At 35.2% G+C, this 19,486-nt stretch overlaps 1 protein-coding gene across 1 annotated transcript in view; it reads right to left on the bottom strand.

The window, feature by feature from the left end:
• The window catches only part of LOC143223204 (ribonuclease kappa-B-like), a 514,553-nt gene that overhangs the window by 317,907 nt on the left and 177,160 nt on the right, over positions 1–19,486 (bottom strand). The gene's annotated exons all lie outside the window — the stretch shown is intronic.

Below are 19,486 nucleotides of genomic sequence, written 5' to 3'. Positions count from 1 at the left end.
CATTATTTACTGAAAGAAAACCAGAAGCACGAGTTTTACTTTTTAAGAAACAAACCAATATATTAAAGTCAACATGCTAAAAACATGGACGTGTACAACTTTCCGAACTGGCGATTAAAAGACTCCCACAATTTTTATCTACTTAAATTGTATTAGGTAATAACCATGGGTACGTGACAAAACATCATCTCAGGTGGCAAAATCTCTTTCATTTTGTTGCCAGGGGTTATATACAAGATAAAGCAGATTCACCATGCCTTTAAAATTTTTTCGTTCGTTTCGTATCAAACGTGTTTTTATTCTATTTCAGCGAATGCATGTGCGATTTTATTGACATGAATATATAAAAATGAGGGGAAAAAGAATAACATAAACAATTTAAAGATAACTTTAAAGCATCATTGTTCCTTTATGTTGTTTAGAGCTAACCATTTGTCACTAAAACCTAAATCAGCTGTAATTTTCTTCGTTATTGGATTTTTTTCATGCGAGGTCTAGAAACTGACCGTAATTTAACCCATGTGCTTACACACATATGCCATTAGTGAATCTGGTTTGGTTTGTTTTGAATTTCGCGTAAAACTGCACGAGGTCTTTCTGCGCTAACCATCCCTAATTTAGCAGTGTAAAACTAAAGGGAAGGCAGCTAGACGTCACCATCCAACACCAACTCTTGGGTTACTCTTTTACCAACGAATACTGGGATTGACTATCACATTTAACGCCCCCACGGCTGAAAGGCAGAGCATGTTTATTGTGACGGAGATTCGAACCTTCGACTCTCAGATTACGAGTCGAGTGCCTTAACCACCTGACCATGCAGGGCGTTAGTGAATTTGGTAGCTTTTCGTTGTGCATTTGAAGCTTACTCTAGTATCTCAGTTATTTAGAAATATATTTAAACTCCATTAGTAAAGCTCAAGATACGTTAAAGCGTCGCGAGATTCTTCTGGAATAATTGGTGTTATTTTCAGTGTTAAATATTATCATTTTAACACAGTTTCTATTATGCGTTTATAATGGAATCATGTATATATCAGATAAGTGTGGAAAGTTACCAGAACGTTGGAAATATTCCTGCAAAGCTCTTAAAAAATTATGTTTTGCATAATACGCTGTGGCGCAGTGGATTCAACACATAATCTTATTTCATTGAAAGACTTACATTTCCAGAATACTTTGGTGAATGCAACAAAGATAAGAAAACAGGAACGGATCATACGAATAGCAGAGACTATAGAGGGTGGAGAGATCCCTCACATTTTAATCACAAGTCTTCTATTTACAACAAAAAAGCATTAGATGCTATTGTTTTAAAACATCAAGGTGGAGTTAATAGTGGTCGGGTGCTTAGGTCATCTTTAAGATAAAAAAAATATCACAATGAAAAATGTGTAAGGAAAGACGCATTTTGTGAAAGGAAGTCGGTTACGAGAATAACATGTACAGCGCGTTGATGTGCGAACGAATTGAAATACGCGTAAGACAGCAGAAAAATGGTCGGATAAATGCAATAAACTAGCGGGAACTTGCAGCTGCTAAAGTCAATTATTACCAGAAATCTTGCTAAGGAACCTACATAAGATGATTAATATGTTGTAGACTCTAACAGAATTGAGCTGGAGGACAAAGAATGTGTTTGTGATTAGGACCGAGAACTGATATATATATATATATATATATATGTGTGTGTGTGTGTGCGTATGCTTATATTTAAGAAACTAATTATAAATAAGTACATATGTATATTTGTTTGTTTTAAATTTCCCACAAAGCTACACGAAGGCTATCTGCGCGAACCGTCCCAAATTTAGCAGTGTAAGACTAGAGGGAAGGCAGCTAGTCATCACCACCCACCGCCAACTCTTGATCTACTCTTTTACTAACGTATAGTGGGATTGATCGTAACATTATAACGCTCCCACGGCTGAAAGGGCGAGCATGTTTGGTGTTAGGTGGATTCGAACCCGCGACCACAGTATCACGAGCCGAGCACCTTAACCACCTGGACATATCGGGCCTACATACGTGTATATATATATATAATTTTCAGATTTTATTTATTTGATGGTTGTCGGTTGTTTACTGTGGTGACGTAAACATAGCTATATTTTTCGAAATTACAACGAACATATATAGTCGAATATTTTGAAAAATATTACTGTTGTATTTATTTGTGGAAAAAATGAGTGAGGGCCTTCTTGATGTTTTGTTTGTTTGTGAATATTCTCTCGGGCAAAGGACTTGTTAAGTTTTCTTTTGTGTTAGGTTTGAAAATGGCAAAGTAAGTTTAGTTATACTTCAATCAAATAGAGTTTAGGATGACATATTTCTTGGGCTTGAACTAACGTGCACAATGTCAACCGAGTAAAAATGACTAGAGATATGGAACATTTTGAAATAATTATGGTATAATTTGCCTCTTTCATTAGTCCAAAAGACTCGTGCACTATGTATATACGACCGTATCTATAAATGTCAATACTTTACCAAAATTGCTTTAATGAACATTTCGTCTAAGGCTCTAATACGTGGGGTAATAACATTCGGTTCTTAGTAATGTGCAACGAAAGAAGACATCTGCTATGAAACGTTTGTCAAGGTGTTAAATTATATAAAATACTGAATTAACAACTAACGTAGAATTAACTCCGAAGACAGGGGTGTACATTCTCCATGTTTGCTAAATATCTACGTCAGATTCATAGTCTAAGCATAGCTTAATTTGGCGACTAATCAACTGAATGATAACGAAACGTTCCGTGGAAAGTTTAACTTCAGGATAGGTTGTCAGAAAGACTTACCTCCTGGCCATCGTATCGTAGTTGGTGGTTCTATTTCTTCAATAATATCATGATACTGTGCATAAAGATTTATTTCAAATACTCGCACATATATATATTAAATATACTCTTCAAAAAAAGAAACGCAAAAGGGATGTTTTTGTTATTTTAAAGAGAAATATATGTAATAACGTTACAAGCTCAGAGTATGTGATGTTACACGTGTTAAGGCACTGATTGTCAGACCAAAATGACAATAAAAGTTGTGCACTTTGAAAACGGAGGAAAACATCGGATTTTTTGCCAAAACGCATTCGTGTCCAATACATTTGTTTGAGAGATCTGCATGTTCTGCGAGTGCGACATGTGCAAAATCCCTATAAAAGTGACGGGTTCTCGGTTTCCATAGCTCAGTGTTAAGCCACCGACACCCAATACAGTTACGCCAAGACTGACTGAAGCACAACGCAACAACGCCATTGGTCGCTTGGAAGCAGGCAAATCTCGATCACATATTGCCAGAGCTGTGAATGTCCACCCAAGCACCATCACAAGGCTATGGAATCGTCACCAACAACATGGATCAGCTCGTGACCGTCCACGATCTGGCAGACCTCGTGTGACCACGCCCACACAAGATCGCAACATCCGGTTACGTCACTTTCGGGATAGGACCACCACTGTGACGTTTACTGCCTCAACCATACCAGGGCTGCATAGGATTTCCGATCAGACCGTACGCAACCGTCTACGAGATGCAGGAATCCGACCTCGACATCCAGTCAGAGGCGTCATCCTCACCCAGCAACATCTTCAAGCACGGCTGCACATCGGTATGGCCTCATCGACGATGGAGGCATGTATGGTTCAGCGATGAATCACGTTTTATGCTTCGTAGGCAGAATGGAAGGACCCGTGTTTACCGTTGCCGAGGTGAACGTTTTGCAGCAAACTGTGTGCAGGAAGTTGACAGATTTGGTGGTGGCAGCGTCATGATGTGAGCTGCCATCGCGTACAATGCCAGAACAGACCTTTTGCACATTCGAGGGAATCTTACGGCTCAACGATACGTTGATCAGACCGTACGCAACCGTCGACGAGATTCTTAGACCCCATGTGCAACCCATCATGGTGAACGTCAACGATGTTTTTCAACATGACAACGCCCATCCTCACACAGCCCGACTCACCACTGTCATCTTGAGACATCACAACATCAACGTTCTTCCCTGGTCCTCCAGATCACCAGATTTAAACCTCATCGAACATCTTTGGGACAAGTTCGACCGACGTCTGCGACGGTGACAACCTCAACCGCAGACTCTATCTCAGCTTGCAGCAGCTTTGCAGGCTGAGTGGACAGCCATTCCACAGGATGTGATTCGTCATTTCCTCGCTTTCATGGGCAGGAGATGCCAACCAGTTATAGATGCCCACGGGGGGCATACTTGTTATTGACGTTGAGTGACATTAAACTTCAACTAGTGAGCGTGGACTTCGCCTTTGCAGACTTTGGATGTTCAGCAGTGAATGTGCAAAGTTTCACACATGTCATACAGAACTACCCGGAATAAACTTGTTAACAATTTGTCTCAAATTTTGCCTTTTGCGTTTCTTTTTTTGAAGAGTATATATACATTTATATAATAAAAAAATAAAAAGATAATTTGGACTTTAACTTGAATTTATTTGATGAAAGCACTCGTAACTCATCATTTTCTTGTTAATAAAAACAGTAATTTGATCTCACATTTTAATTATGATATTTTTCCATGATTTTATTCTCTTTATCTGGAGGATTAAAGGACATTTATAACCACTTCTTCTAATAAAACTATGTCAGGTTAGGACATTCATAACCACTTCTTTCTAATAAAACTATGTCAGGTTATACGTAATAGGATTTGAAGAGGATTCGTTGTAGTTCTTAAAACGCTAGAGCACGAATTTTTATCTTACTTTTCAAACTATTTTCAATAGTGGATAAACAATGATTGAATATTAACTCTTTTAGCTTCTGTTAAGTTATTTTGCACTACAAAACAAGGAACTAAAAAAAGGTTTAACGTGCACGTCTTAATAACCAGTTATTTAAAACTTACCTCCGTATGCACTGGCTAAAGTAACTTGGTGTATTACATCAGTAAACGACAATTTCTTTAAGATTAAAATTTTAATTACGCAAGTGTCAAAAACGTTTGTTATGCAAGGTTTCCAAAACCAGTGAAAGACAGAGAAGGATTATATTGTATTTGCAAATACACGATGAAGCAAACTTCTTGAGATACTCTTAAAAGAGAAATTATGTTTTAGATCCTATTCACAAGAGTTCTATAAATTTTCACATGTGGCTACTAAGATAATCCTTTAACTCTTTCACTGCCACTTTTATAAGTAAATAACTCTACTAATGTCATTGATTTTTAGATATCAAATAAAACCCAAAGAGCTGACATTCTTATATTCCATTACGTATGTGAAACTTACAACTGATAAAAATAAGGAAAAAGTTTCTTCACATTGGTACAAAATTTGAAACTTTTATGACTGTAAGAGGGTTGATCGTTGTAAAACTATAACTTTTTGTTATGATTTGAATGGAAAGAAACATAGTTTCATTAAGAACGTTGTAACCCACAAAAACTCAAATCACAGCCATAATGTTGCTGCAGAAATACTTCATTAAGTAGTTATGTTCAGGTGTGTTTTGACAATTGTGACATTTAATAAGTAAATAAATACAAATGTTCTTTTGTAAGATACATACACACCGACTGATAATGTATTATTTCACTGTGTAAATATATATTTTACAGAATATGAATTGTTCCTGAAATACTCGTAGCTTACCAATATTTCAGTTGAAAAAAATCTAACACTACTTTCAGTCACACTCTTAACGCTCTTAACTACAGCGAAGGGGGTGAATTCATCAAGTTATTTATTAGCGTATCCGTAAACGATTTAGAAACTTATGATTTAATTTACTACAGTTTTCAGAAAGTCTGTAAAATCGGTATATAACATAGATTTGCGATATAAATCTGTAAAAGTTTCACAAGACACGACAGAGATCTTAACGCGGCTATTAGAACCCATTTGCAGTAACCATTCAGAAAATGGTTTTCTCTGGACTAATGCTTTCCCAGATTATTGTATTTGGCATTGTAACTGTATTATCACTTCTTGGTTTACTGTGTTATTTATTCTAGACCCGCAAGTGAAGTAATAATTGTGTTTTCCCTTAAAAGTAAAACTAAAAACAAACACTTGCAGTGCTATGGTTAGATTTCTGCTTTCACTTGTTTACAGTAGTGGGCTCTCCGTCAAAAACAATCGTCATACGTATGCCCATTGCATTTCGTGTTTAAAATAGGAGACAGGCAGCAAGCAGCACAAATTAAACACTAAAGAGAATTATAAGGAAATGTCTTAGGCCTGGAAGAGCTAGTTATGCTTTTTCATTAACGAAGGCCCGGCATGGCCAGGTGGTTAAGGCACTCGACTCGTAACCCGAGAAACGCGGGTTCGAATCCTTGTGACACCAAACATGCTCGCCCTCCCAGCTTATACTGAATATTGTATATATTTTCTTTTGATTTTATTACCTTTTGATCAAACTTATTCAAATCTATTCATTTTTAAAACTTATTGAACTAAGTTCAGCCACTAAAGGTTCGTACACACAATAGTATCTAAGCTTTGTTTGTTTGTTTTGGAATTTCGCACAAAGCTACTCGAGGGCTATCTGTGCTAGCCGTCCCTAAATTTAACAGTGTAAGACTAGAGGGAAGGCAGCTAGTCATCACCACCCACCGCCAACTCTTGGGCTACTCTTTTACCAACGAATAGTGGGATTGACCGTCACATTATACACCCCCACGGCTGGGAGGGCGAGCATGTTTAGCGCGACGGGGGCGCGAACCCGCGACCCTCGGATTACGAGTCGCACGCCCTACGCGCTAGGCCATGCCGGGCCCGGTATCTAAGCAATAAAATGTTATTTTAAGAACACTAAGAAGCCAATTTCCCCTCCAAACTTCTCTTTTACTGTTAACATTAAAATATTAAACTGCGCGAATATTCCGTTTCCACGTATGTTGAAGCGTGTAATATTACACGATCTCAGTTTTATTGTGTATTACATTATATTAGTGCAGATTAAAAGTTAAATTGCTGCTAGTTAGCAATTAATAAACTACTTACAAAGGCAGCATTTGAATTGTTTGTTTGTAGTTAAGCATAAATCCACACAATGGACTATCTGTGCTCTGCCCACCACGGGTATTGAAAATTGGTTTCTAGCGTGGTTCGTTCGCAGACATATCGCTGTGCCACTGGGGGGCCGGCATTTGAAACATAATTCGGTGATTACAGGCAAACGCATTAATTTTCATTTATTAGAAAAAACAGAAATACACATCTAGTAAATATGGTTCTCGTTCCGTTACTGCATAAACACCTTCTATATTAGTAACTATTGCACTGTAAGAGTGACAGTCAAATCCCCTCCACCGTTCTAAACCAACAAGTCTATAACACATTTTTGATAAGGTTGATTACATTTCTCTGAAATGTACCAATCAATAATAAGTACCATTTAAGAATTGATTTCTCAGAAACAGAAAGTCTGCAGCATCACAAACTCCAAAGCTTTGTAATATAATAGCTAAGATGTCTAGATGTACCCGGCCTCAAATATTGAAATAACAATTACCAGTTGCATACTCCAGGGAGCTCTAGAAGTTTCAGAAGTAATGAAATTTATGTATTCAGGAAGGATCTAATTTCTTGTTTTTTGGCATAAATATATATGAAACTATTCTTGGTTGTTCCGTTGTTTTCTTATACAACTTGCGAATATTTTGTTTATAAGAATAACAACTTGTAAAGACGATACATATCATTGTATACATTTTTTATCACCATGTGTTCATAAATACTTGATTTGTGATAAGATAATGCAATTATTGGTTTATCATAAAGATAACAACATGACACGCAGTTTAGAAATAAACGTCTATTTAATATACGTTAAAAAGTTTACAACATGCATGTTAAAAAAGAACCGTGATGTTTCAAATTGGAATTTTTTCACATCATCTCATTCTCCAAAGATAAGTGCTCAGAGAGAATGGTTATCCGTAAGAACATTTCTGAAAAGCTAAGTACTTGCGAATGTGTATCATAAGTAGAGGTTCACGGTTTATATATGTTTTACATGTGGGATGAATTACGATTCTTCAGTATATTTCAATGCTTAACTTATTCAAAGAACTATGGATACTATTATCTACTTACCGGTACCCTCATTGACTCCTACTCTAAACGCCTGTGCAGAAAGTTCTAATGAAAAGAAGTAGAAGGTAGGAGTTGAATGAATAGAATTAATAGAAAGAATGCATTGTTTTACAAACATTGTATCAAATGTCCTGAAAAACATGACCTGCGAGTAACTACACTAGAGATTATTTGAAGTCGTAACGAGGTTAATGATTTCGGCTTAAATTTTTGTTAAATAAATATTTCTTAAAAATTCACTTCGAAGTCGTTACTTGACTAAACATTACGAACATTGTTAGATGCCACTTAGAACTGCATGTACTAAACATTCAAACGTTTCTGATCACGTTTGGGAAAAATTTCTTAAATTTCATTTCCTTTTTTTTTACGTGAATATCTTGTTAAAGCCCTCCTTTTACGTGTAAAATTAGTGTTAAATTTAGCATAACTAAGCAGAACCTATATAAAAACATAGAATAAGACGTGTACACCAGTACTGAATATCTCTTCCTTAACTTAAATAACATATTTGGTCATACCTGTTACTTATTAATTCGTTTTTCTTTTCACTTTAAGTTTTTAAGTTAATTTCGTTTCGAATTTATTACGTTGTGGTTAACGTAATTCGCCTTGGGAATATAATTCATATTTATTCTTAGACATCTACGATTTTAATTTGGTCAACTTTAATTACTTTGAAATATTTTAGTTCGTCTTTTGGAATGGAAATGCCTTGTTATTAACATCATATTAAATAAAACTGTAAACGAAATTGCTCTAACCTGTTTAATATTAATGTGAATATTAGTTGTTTATCCGTGGGCACAAAATGTAATTGAATAATGACACACCCAAATATTTTGTGTGAATTAACAGTTATTGTTCTGTAGTAATCAGATTTTTATGTCTTTAGTGTGGGGTGAAGCAATGACTAATATTTTTTTTACATTTTTTTCTCCGGTCTTATTGTCAAAATTTTCACGTAATTTATCTTTATGTGCGTGATTACTTTCGACTCCATTTGAGCACAGACAACAGCAAGACAGTAATTGATGAAATTAATATTTCAACCCGTGTTTTCTGAACTACTTACACCTTCAGTGAAAGTGAATGACTAACAGACTGTTAATTACTATTTTCTGTTTATGAAACAGAATTAACAGTGACATAATTTTCAGCAAATTTGTTTGTATAACAGAAACCAACTCTCTCAAGTTAAGTTGTTATGAGTAGGTTTTTTTTACCTCAGTTTGAGTGTTGTTTCAAAAGTCCGTTGACTTTGTCCAAGAACATTACTTATGTACAACTCTACGAAATGTATCTGTTTAACCAGACAGCAGGATCGTAAAAATAATTTTTGCATTGGGAAGGGAGCACCAAATATTTCCAGTTCATAACATTAAAACATTTTCCCGCTAAGTTGTCAAAACATCAACGATTATACTCATAATGCCGTATTTAAATACAACCAAGAAGATAACATGCTTAAGTTATATTTTAATCATCAGCAAAAGTAATACATTTAAGCGATTATTATAATATATGAATAAAATTAAGTACTCAGAACATGTGCACACACATTTTTCTATATAAATACATTTTAAGAATAAAACTATTATCTGGATTTGCGAAAAACAAGATAAAACAAATCATATTAGAATACATTTTACAAGGAACCTCTGAGTAGTTTAAAAAAAATTAAAACAATTCTTGCAAAAAATACATTATTCATGACTCCTAACACACTCAATAGTTGCTTGGTTTTATAAATGAACACAAATTATGAATATCTTTCTCAGTTGAATGAAAGTTAATGCATACAAATTGAGATATTTATTATATTGGTATTAGAGAATAATGTAAAATTAATAAATAAATAACCATAGCGTTACAATCGCACATTTTAAACATTTGTCAATTCAGGCCAATCTATGGCCTCAAAATGTGGACTTTGCTACATTATCCAACATTTACTATGTCATCATTAACAATTAACTCGCAAAACGTGTGATATGTATTCTTTCTTAGCTTGGTTGTGTAGCCTGCGTGTAAGTTTACACTTCTGCATAAATTTTAGAGGAGGTACCACCATATTCTTACATAGATTTTCGTCGGACTTTCGTTTCTATTTAATAATTAATATCATCTTTAAAACTTTATTATTTTTAAATATTCGTAGATACTATCTGCTCCAACAATCTTTAATTGAGCCAATTAGTTAGTTAGTTATCACCATTAGATTCCATCTAGGAACATAGGGCCGCAATCGCTTGCGGATTCTTCAACAAGTATTTAAGTGAGTAGGTTGTTAGCCCGCTGCACCGAGCCGTCCCTAATTAAGTAGTGTAAGACTAGAGGGAAGGCAGCTAGTCATCACCACCCACCGCCAACTCTTGGGCTACTCTTTTATCAACGAATAGTGGGATTGACCGTCACATTATAACGCCCCCACGGGTGGGAGGGCGAGCATGTTTGCGCGCGGGCGCGAACCCGCGACCCTCGGATTACGAGTCGCACGCCCTACGCGCTAGGCCATGCCAGGCCCAATTGAGCCAATATTACATGTTTTTTTTTTCCCTATAGTATTTTATTTTTTTTTAGTATATATTCTGTATATACTATATATATTTAGTATATATAGTATATATATTTAGTATATAAAATATTAAACGATATTTTAAATTACGTAACATGAGAACAGAAAAGGGTTCTTGATAAATAGACGTTTCAAAATTACCTTGTTCATTCCTTTTTACATCTAGAAACGGCAAACTATCATTTTTCTCCATTTCATGTGTAAACTGTGGAAGGTTTTGTGTTATTCAAGTAGTTTGAAAACTCTGTTAATACTTTATTATATCTCCATATTATATATTTAAACCAACCAAATATGGGCCCAGCATGGCCAGATGGTTAAGGCACTCGAACTCGTACTCTGAGTCGAATCTCCATCACACCAAACATGTTTGCCCTTTCAGCCCTGGAGGCGTTATTGTGTTACGGTCAATCCCACTTTTCGTTGGTAAAAGAGTAGCGCAAGAGTTGACGGTGGGTGGTGATGACTAGTCTCACACTGCTAAATTAGGGACGGCTAGCACAGATAGCCCTCGAGTAGCTTTGTGCGAAATTCCAAAACAAACAAATGTTCGTTTGTTTTTGAATTTCGTACAAAGCTAGTCGAGGGCTATCTGCGCTAGCCGTCCCTGATTTAGCAGTGTAAGACTAGAGGAAAGTCATCACCATGAGGGTGAGCATGTTTGGTGCGACGCGGGCGCGAACTCGCGACACTCGGATTTCGAGTCGCACGCCTTACGCGCTTGGCCATGCCGAGCCCCTACAAACGCCCAAACCAGCCAAACATAAAGTTACCATCTGTTATATGTCTTTGGGTTTAGAATATCGACCAAGTAATAATAAAATTTAGTAACATGTCTCACATTTCCTGTCGTTTATTATTAGGAGAATGTGCTCACTGGTCTCATAGCTTCTACGCATCCGACAATAAGGTATTACTATGTTTATGAAAGCTTTTTTATATTTAAATATTTCTAGACACTGTTTTAGTGTATAAATTCTGTGATGTAATATTTTTCAATAAATCCATATTTTCATTTACAAATAATTTAGTACATCAGCAGTTCAATGGTAAGTCTTAAGTAAGACCTTATGTCGCTAAAATTAAATTTCAGGGTGCATTCTGCGCAGTGTTCAAAGTGCGGATAATTTATTCCTTACGAAAAAATTACACGCTTTAAATAAATAATTTAAATATACACTGTGGCATAGGCAACCAATTATTTCAGTTGCAACCAAACTAAAACTAAAAATATAATAAAAATAATCCAATAAAAATATACTCTTCAAAACAAGAAACACAAAAGGGATATTTTTGTTAATTTAAAGAAAATATATGTAATAACGTTACAAGCTCAGAGTATGTGATGTTACACGTGTTAAGACACTGATTGTCAGACCAAAATGACAATAAAAGTTGTGCACTTTGAAAACGGAGGAAAACATCGGATTTTTCGCCAAAACGTATCCGTGTTCAATAAATTTGTTTGAGAGATCTGCATGTTCTGCAAGTGCAACATGTGCAAAATCCCTATAAAAGTGACGGGTTCTCGGTTTCCATAGTTCAGTGTTAAGCCACCGATATACAGTTACGCCAAGACTGACTGAAGCACAACGCAACAACGCCATTGGTCGCTTGGAAGCAGGCGAATCTCGATCAGATGTTGCCAGAGCTGTGAATGTCCACCCAAGCACCATCACAAGGCTATGGAATCATCACCAACAACATGGATCAACTCGTGACCGTCCACGATCTGGCAAACCTCGTGTGACCACGCCCGCACAAGATCGCAACATCCGGTTACGTCACCTTCGGGATAGGACCACCACTGCAACGTCTACTGCTTCAACCATACAAGGCCTGCGTGGGATTTCCGATCAGACCGTACGCAACCGTCTACGAGATTCTTAGGCCCCATGTGCAACCCATCATGGTGAACGTCAACGACGTTTTTCAACATGACAACGCCCGTCCTCACACAGCCCGACTCACCACTGTCTTTTTGAGACACCACAGCATCAACGTTTTTCCCTGGCCCTCCAGATCACTAGATGTAAACCCCATCGAACATCTTTGGGACGAGTTGGACCGACGTCTGCGACGGCGACAACCTCAACCGCAGACTCTACCTTAACTTGCAGCAGCTTTGCAGGCTGAGTGGACAGCCATTCCACAGGATGTGATTCGTCATCTCATCGCTTCCATGGGAGGAGATGCCAAGCAGTTATTGATGCTCACGGGGGGCATACTCGTTATTGACGTTGAGTGACGTTAAACTTCAACTAGTGAGCGTGGACTTCGCCTTGCAGACTTTGGATGTTCAGCAATGAATGCGCAAAGTTTCACACATGTCATACAGAACTACCTGGAATAAACTTGTTAACAATATGCCTCAAATTTTGTCTTTTGCGTTTCTTTTTTGAAGAGTATATATTAAAATTAATTATCCTTCTTTTGTTGTTGTAAGAATACAAAGAACAAACGTATATTTACACAAACATAGATCTTAATGCTCTGTTTTTAAGGCTGAGGTGTATGTGGAACGTGAATCATCATTTCGAGCTCGTTTTTATTTAAATAGTTTAGGTCTTTTCATTCTCAACATATACTACAATATTCCTTATCAGGTTCATGCTTTTTCATTATTTACACTTCCGCCCCCTGCTAGTACAGCGGTAAGTTTACGGATTTATAACGCTAAAATCAGGGGTCCGATTTTGGACTTTTTATACTTTTTTCTTTTTACGCAATTTATACATCCATGAAGCCCAATGGATATAACACTAATCTTATGTCTTTTCTCCTTTCCAATTACTTTCTATTTTAAGTAAACCAACTTCGAATCTTTATTACATTCTAGCATTTGTGATCCAAACCAATAACACTTGAGCATCTTCACATATTTTATCCATATTATAGAGTTTCTCCACAATTACTATTGCGCTACCGCATTATCAGTATTCGTTGGTGAACCAAAAATAAATTAGTAAAATAATTATGTTCGTGCTCTGTTTCAGAAGCTGGCTGAAATCCCTAAACCTTTGTTCGATCTTTAATATTGATGAATCAGATCTTCTCCTAAGAATTCTAGGAACAGAGATTCGGGTTATGCTTGAAAACGTTTTTTTTAATAGCAAAACATGTTTCACTGGACTTGTTTGCAAGATAAGAAATAAATTTCTAAGTATTTATACTGTACAACCAATTTAATTTCCTTGTCTTTCACTTGCTATTCTACAAATGTTGAAACCTTATCTTTAGTAAATTCTGTAGCTGAGATCTTTCTTTGAAAATAAAGTCAAACCATCACCAAACGTCTATAGAAAATATAATATAACGGTGAAATTAGTGATTCAATACTCTCGGGAATAGCAGCGCAGATAATCGATTTTGTAGCTTTGCTCTTAAATACAAACACATATTAGTATAAAATCAAACAAATTGTTCAAAAGTGCCGTAAAGAATAAGTTGTTTGTTTTTGAATTTCGCCCAATGCTATGCGCTATCAGTCCCAAATTTAACGGTGTAAGACTAAAGGGAAGGCAGCTAGTCATCACCACCCACCATCAACTCTTGGGCTACTCTTTTACTAACGAACAGTGGGATTGAACATCACATTATAACGCTCCCACGGTTAAAAGGACGAGCATTTTTGGTGTGACGGGGATTCGAACCAGCGACCCTCAGATTACGAGTCGATTGCCTTAACCACCTGGCCATGCCGGGCACGTAAACAATAAAGGTGATAATGTACATTCTTGTGTCTCTCCTACATATGCATAGGGCAGTGAAAGTAGTTTGTTTAACACGAAGTGGTAAGTCAGTATGTTTGTCTTCGCTTCTCTACACACTGTTTTTATCTCATTTAAGAACTTATCACAGACGTCATTAGTATGTCCGTTTTCATATAAATAAATATTTCATATTAATAAAATAATATGTTTGTTTTCACTTTATCTGTATACAATAAGAAATACTTTCTTTCAAGAAAAAATATTTCTGAATCACACAGTAATCATGTCTAAATTATCTCTTGTTAAATAAGTTAATTTTCAATTATCCGTTCACACAGTATATTAGTTTAACATTTACTTACAATTAGAAATCAGCTAAAATTTCTTTGGGTATTTAAATTTTCTGACCTATTTTATAAGCAAGTCAGATAAAATTTTAGCTTGTTAAACAATTCTGTAAAACCTAGTTTAAAATGACAGAAAAATAATCTAGCAAGTTTCCATCTATAAATTTTATACTGTTTTAAAATCTTTAGTTCCAGTTAAGGTTGATTTAAAAACATTTGATGAATCTATAGATAGTTTCGTTGAAAGCAAACTATCTGATTTTACATACACAAATGACTACAATAAATATATCATACACGTGGTTATGTACCAGAAGAGACATTAATCATCGTAACATAGATTCAATACATATTTCAAATCTCTTGGTTTTAAAACGTTTCTGTTATAAAATCCTTGGATTTCTGAACATGTTGCTTCTAATTCATTAATACTGATTTATACAGACGTTTCAAATTGATGAGCAAACTTGAAAAGTTTATAGGATCTGTTAATTCTAAAATCTACGTCTCATGCTAAGGAAAACCTAATTCCTCACGTTATCTTATCAAACCGCTTATCACAATTTATATGTCCCGTTGTACAATTTTAATTCGATATATATATATAAAAAACCTCGTATAACAGTCTTATATTATCTCTATTAATATTTTCTGTGGCCATACTGACCAGTGAATTCCAGTTTTTTCTTATTAACATGATTGTTTATGTTTTTGTTTCCGTGAAACGGATCTATTTATCACGCACACATTTTTAAACAGCAAACAGATAAAACAGTGGCAGACCCGTCCAACAGTTATAGTAGTATTACTTAATTATCAGTAGAGTCGGTCAATGAAAAGAAATGTATCGATTCTGTTCCACTTCCATATTTTGAAGTCTATCATAAATTACCACTATGTTTTGGAAATAGAATATAATTATCAACATTAGGTTTAACTTCAGTAAAACATTTATTGATTTAATACCCTTATTCTTTATAATGTATCATTGAATATAAATTAGCATTAAACATCTGCAGTCAAATTAATGTATTTATTGCGACAGTATTTCCTTAAACATAGAATCTGTAAACTAATTATATTTGCAGACATGAAGCACAGCCTATATTCGATATTTACACTCAAATTTGTGTACGTGTTTTTGCTTCAGTTTAGTTAGGCTTAAATTTTTACCGTCCTTACTATTACCAATAAATAAACTTATGGTGTTATTCTACAATCTTGCTTTAAACCTTTTTAAAAACTTTGATAAACTTTGTTTTGTAAAAAAAAAAAAGTCTGCTGAAGTCACATCCGTCTTTTTGTTTACGTTTGTTAAAGTGAGCGCGCATTTTCATGATAGACAAAAACTGAATATTGTTAATAATAACAATAGATGAATTACTTTGAGTTACATTAATATTGTCCCGGTATGGCAAAGTGTGTTAAGGCGTGCGACTCGTAATCTGAGGGTCGCGGGTTCGCATCCCCGTCGCGCCAAACATGTTCACCTTTTCAGTCGTAGGGGCGTTAGAAAGTGACGGTCAATCCCGCTATTCGTTGGTAAAAGAGTAGCCCAAAGAGTTGGCGGTGGGTGGTGATGATTAGCTGCCTTTCTCTAGTCTTACATTGCTAAATTAGGGACGGCTAGCACAGATAGCCCTCGAGTAGCTTTGTGCGAAATTCAAAAACAAACAAACTTACATTAATATTCATATTTGACAGCACTTATATTACACAATTTCTGCTCCAGCATATCAAAAGCTAATCGCATGAGAATATATGGTAACTTTGGTATAACAGTTACTGTTAGGTTTCAAAACTAACCAAAGAAGTAACTGGGTGATTTTAACCAAATTTGATCCACTCTTTAGTTCGCTTATTTCTTGGGCAATTTTTTTGTTTGCGCTTCGTAATCTGAGGTTCGCGCCCGAGTCGCGCCAAAACATGCTCGCCCTCCCATGGAACAATTCCACTATTCGTTGCGATAGCCCAAGAGTTTGACTAGCTGCCTTCCCTCTAGTCTGACTGACGGCTAGCACAGATAGCCCTCGTGTAGCTTTGTGCGAAATTCCAAAAAAACAAACAAAAACAAATTTCTTGGGCAAATTTTTTTTGCTTCTCCTCTGTGGAACAGCGATAAGTTTACTGACTGACAATGTTTAAATCGAGGAGTCGGTTCCTCGCGGTGGATATGGTTTAGTTCTAAATCAAACCAACAATTTTCTTGTTTTAACTCTTTTTAGTGTCTCTCTCATTTATAATAGAATGTTTTTCTGATTATGCAACACTATAAAATAAGTTTGTTCTGTGAAAAATGATTATATTTCGATTTAAAATCATATATATAATTAGTAAAATATATATTTCAATTACTTTGTTCTTTGTTCGTTAATATTTCACTAAGCAAATGTTAAAATTTTGTATTTTTAAAAATAATTCTCATTACAAATGAGTAGGGATATATTTATAGAGTAAAACACTCCTAAAGAGAAACTAAGATAATCGTTCTAAGAGGTGCTTCACTTCAGTCTGTAAGTAATGTGTAAGTTGTTTTTGCAAGATCATTTGTACTTAATACAGACCTTACTATTTTGAAACATCAGCTCTACTTAATACAGACTTTGCTATTCTGCAAGATTAGTTCCACTTAATACAGATCTTGCTTTACTGCAAGATCAATTCTGCTTAATACAGACCTTGCTATTCTGGAAGATAGGTTTTTATCTAATACAGACCATACTATTCTCCTTGACGTTTCTCTCTCAAGTATAGATTATATATTTGTTGTTTCTAGTTATGTCTGGTCTTGTGTTATTAACTGATCCTTATTGATTTTTAATATCTTAAATCACCTATTTATCAAACTTCGAACTCATATTTTTCGAATATCCGCCTTAACAACATAGAAGTTTCGCAGTCTTTTCAGAGCCCGTATATCACGTGCTTATCAGCACACTAATAGTGCTTTATCGCGGTCGGTATGGGGAACCATGACATATAGATAGTTTTGTGTTTTTGTTGTGATAGCTTGTTGTTACTGTGCATCAATAAGTTCGAAATTATTATAACTGTAAACCTGATAATTTTTATTATTATAGGTAATAATTCCGTCCGTACAGAAGGTTTATTATTACTCTACCTATTTTATAATCTTCTCATGACATAAACCCATCGATACGTAAATTTGAAAAGAAATTTAGAACAAACGTAGTTTTATTGTGATTGTTTTTGAAAATGTATACAAAAATGATTGGTTTGAATTTCGCGCAAAGTTACTCGAGGGCTATCTGCGCTAGCCATTCCTAATTTAGCAGCTTAAGAATAAAGGGAAGGCAACTAGTCACCACCATCCATCACCAATTCTTGTGCTACTCTTTTGCCAACGAATAGTGAGATTGATCGTGACATTATAACGCTTCCACGGCTGAAAAGGCGAACATGTTTAGTGTAACGTGGATTCAAACCCACGACCCTCAGACAAAAATAATAGAAATGTATAGCTTTTTTTTTTTTTCTAACTGGTTCCTTATAAGTTTGCAGCCAACAGAAATAAAATGCTGTTGAAATACATTTATTCTGCCAGGTATGATGGTGTTTTATATTTTGTTGACCAAATATTAATAGAAATATTTATGTTTAAACACAATTTTAAACTGGATGCAAAACATGAAAAACAGAAAACGAAAAGTGGCATTTTTTCGTATGTTAATGAAATATCGTCTGTTGATTGCCACCAGGTGCAACACTGTTTCCTAAGAATTCAAATAACCTTCGATTTGTGCGTGAGTAACGAACAGCAGAGATAGTCACCCATACATTCAATGACATATTTCTTTCATAAATATATGATTCCCAGAAGTCTCACAGAGGTACGTGCATGACTAACATATATCAATTGTTCACGTTGTCACAAAATTAAGTGTCTTTCGTAAAAATTCTATTGTACATGCAGAACAAATACGCGTAGATAAGAAAAATCTCATTTATAAAGTTAATACACACATATTTTACCTAAACATATTTAAATCTAGCTTTTCAGCAAGACTGGTATTAAAATAATTGGACTACACCAGTCATGACAGCCACTGTATCATTTCTATCATAAATTTGGTTTACAAAACCAGCGTTGTCTTGTAATTGATTCAGTTAATATTCACTGTCCGTTTTTAATTTGCTTCTGTCGCAAATCTGCTTACAAGCTTTCTCGCTAATGCCTTTTTTTAACCAAGATATTTTTAGATATGGTAATGACTTTGTAGCTGTCGCAATAGGTTACAAAACAACTATCGACATACACGAATATTCTGTCCAAACAGTGACATGTATTCCAAACAACTTGAAATGAAGCCAAGTTAATATTCGAGACTCGTATAAGAAAGTCTAAAATTACCATATGGAAAAACTTCTCCGTCAGTAAAACTGAATTTTTATGTATAACACATGTAAATCATAACATTATACTGTTCGACATGCCTACATGTTTCTCAAGTATACATATCTAGCTTATTTTTAGTTTGTTTCTTTTAGTACAGCATTTCTGCTGTAAATATTATCTTTTTTCTATTTTACTATTTTGTAGGCTTTAGTGATACAATAATGTTTTAATGTTTATTGTTTACTCTTTAGTAAATTAGTCTTAGAGATAATGTAAGAATTACATAGCTATACTTTTATACTGTTTAACAGTTCATTGTTGTGTCGTTAATTGTGAAACGACATCCAAGAAAATGAAAGAACGCTTTCAAATGAACTTAAATTAGAGAAAAAATAGACCTTTAATGC

The sequence above is a fragment of the Tachypleus tridentatus genome, chromosome 8, assembly GCF_004210375.1.
Source record: "Tachypleus tridentatus isolate NWPU-2018 chromosome 8, ASM421037v1, whole genome shotgun sequence".
Lineage (NCBI taxonomy): Eukaryota > Metazoa > Arthropoda > Merostomata > Xiphosura > Limulidae > Tachypleus > Tachypleus tridentatus.
Note: the sequence above shows the minus strand (reverse complement) of the source record. Positions and strands in the feature narration are given on the sequence as shown.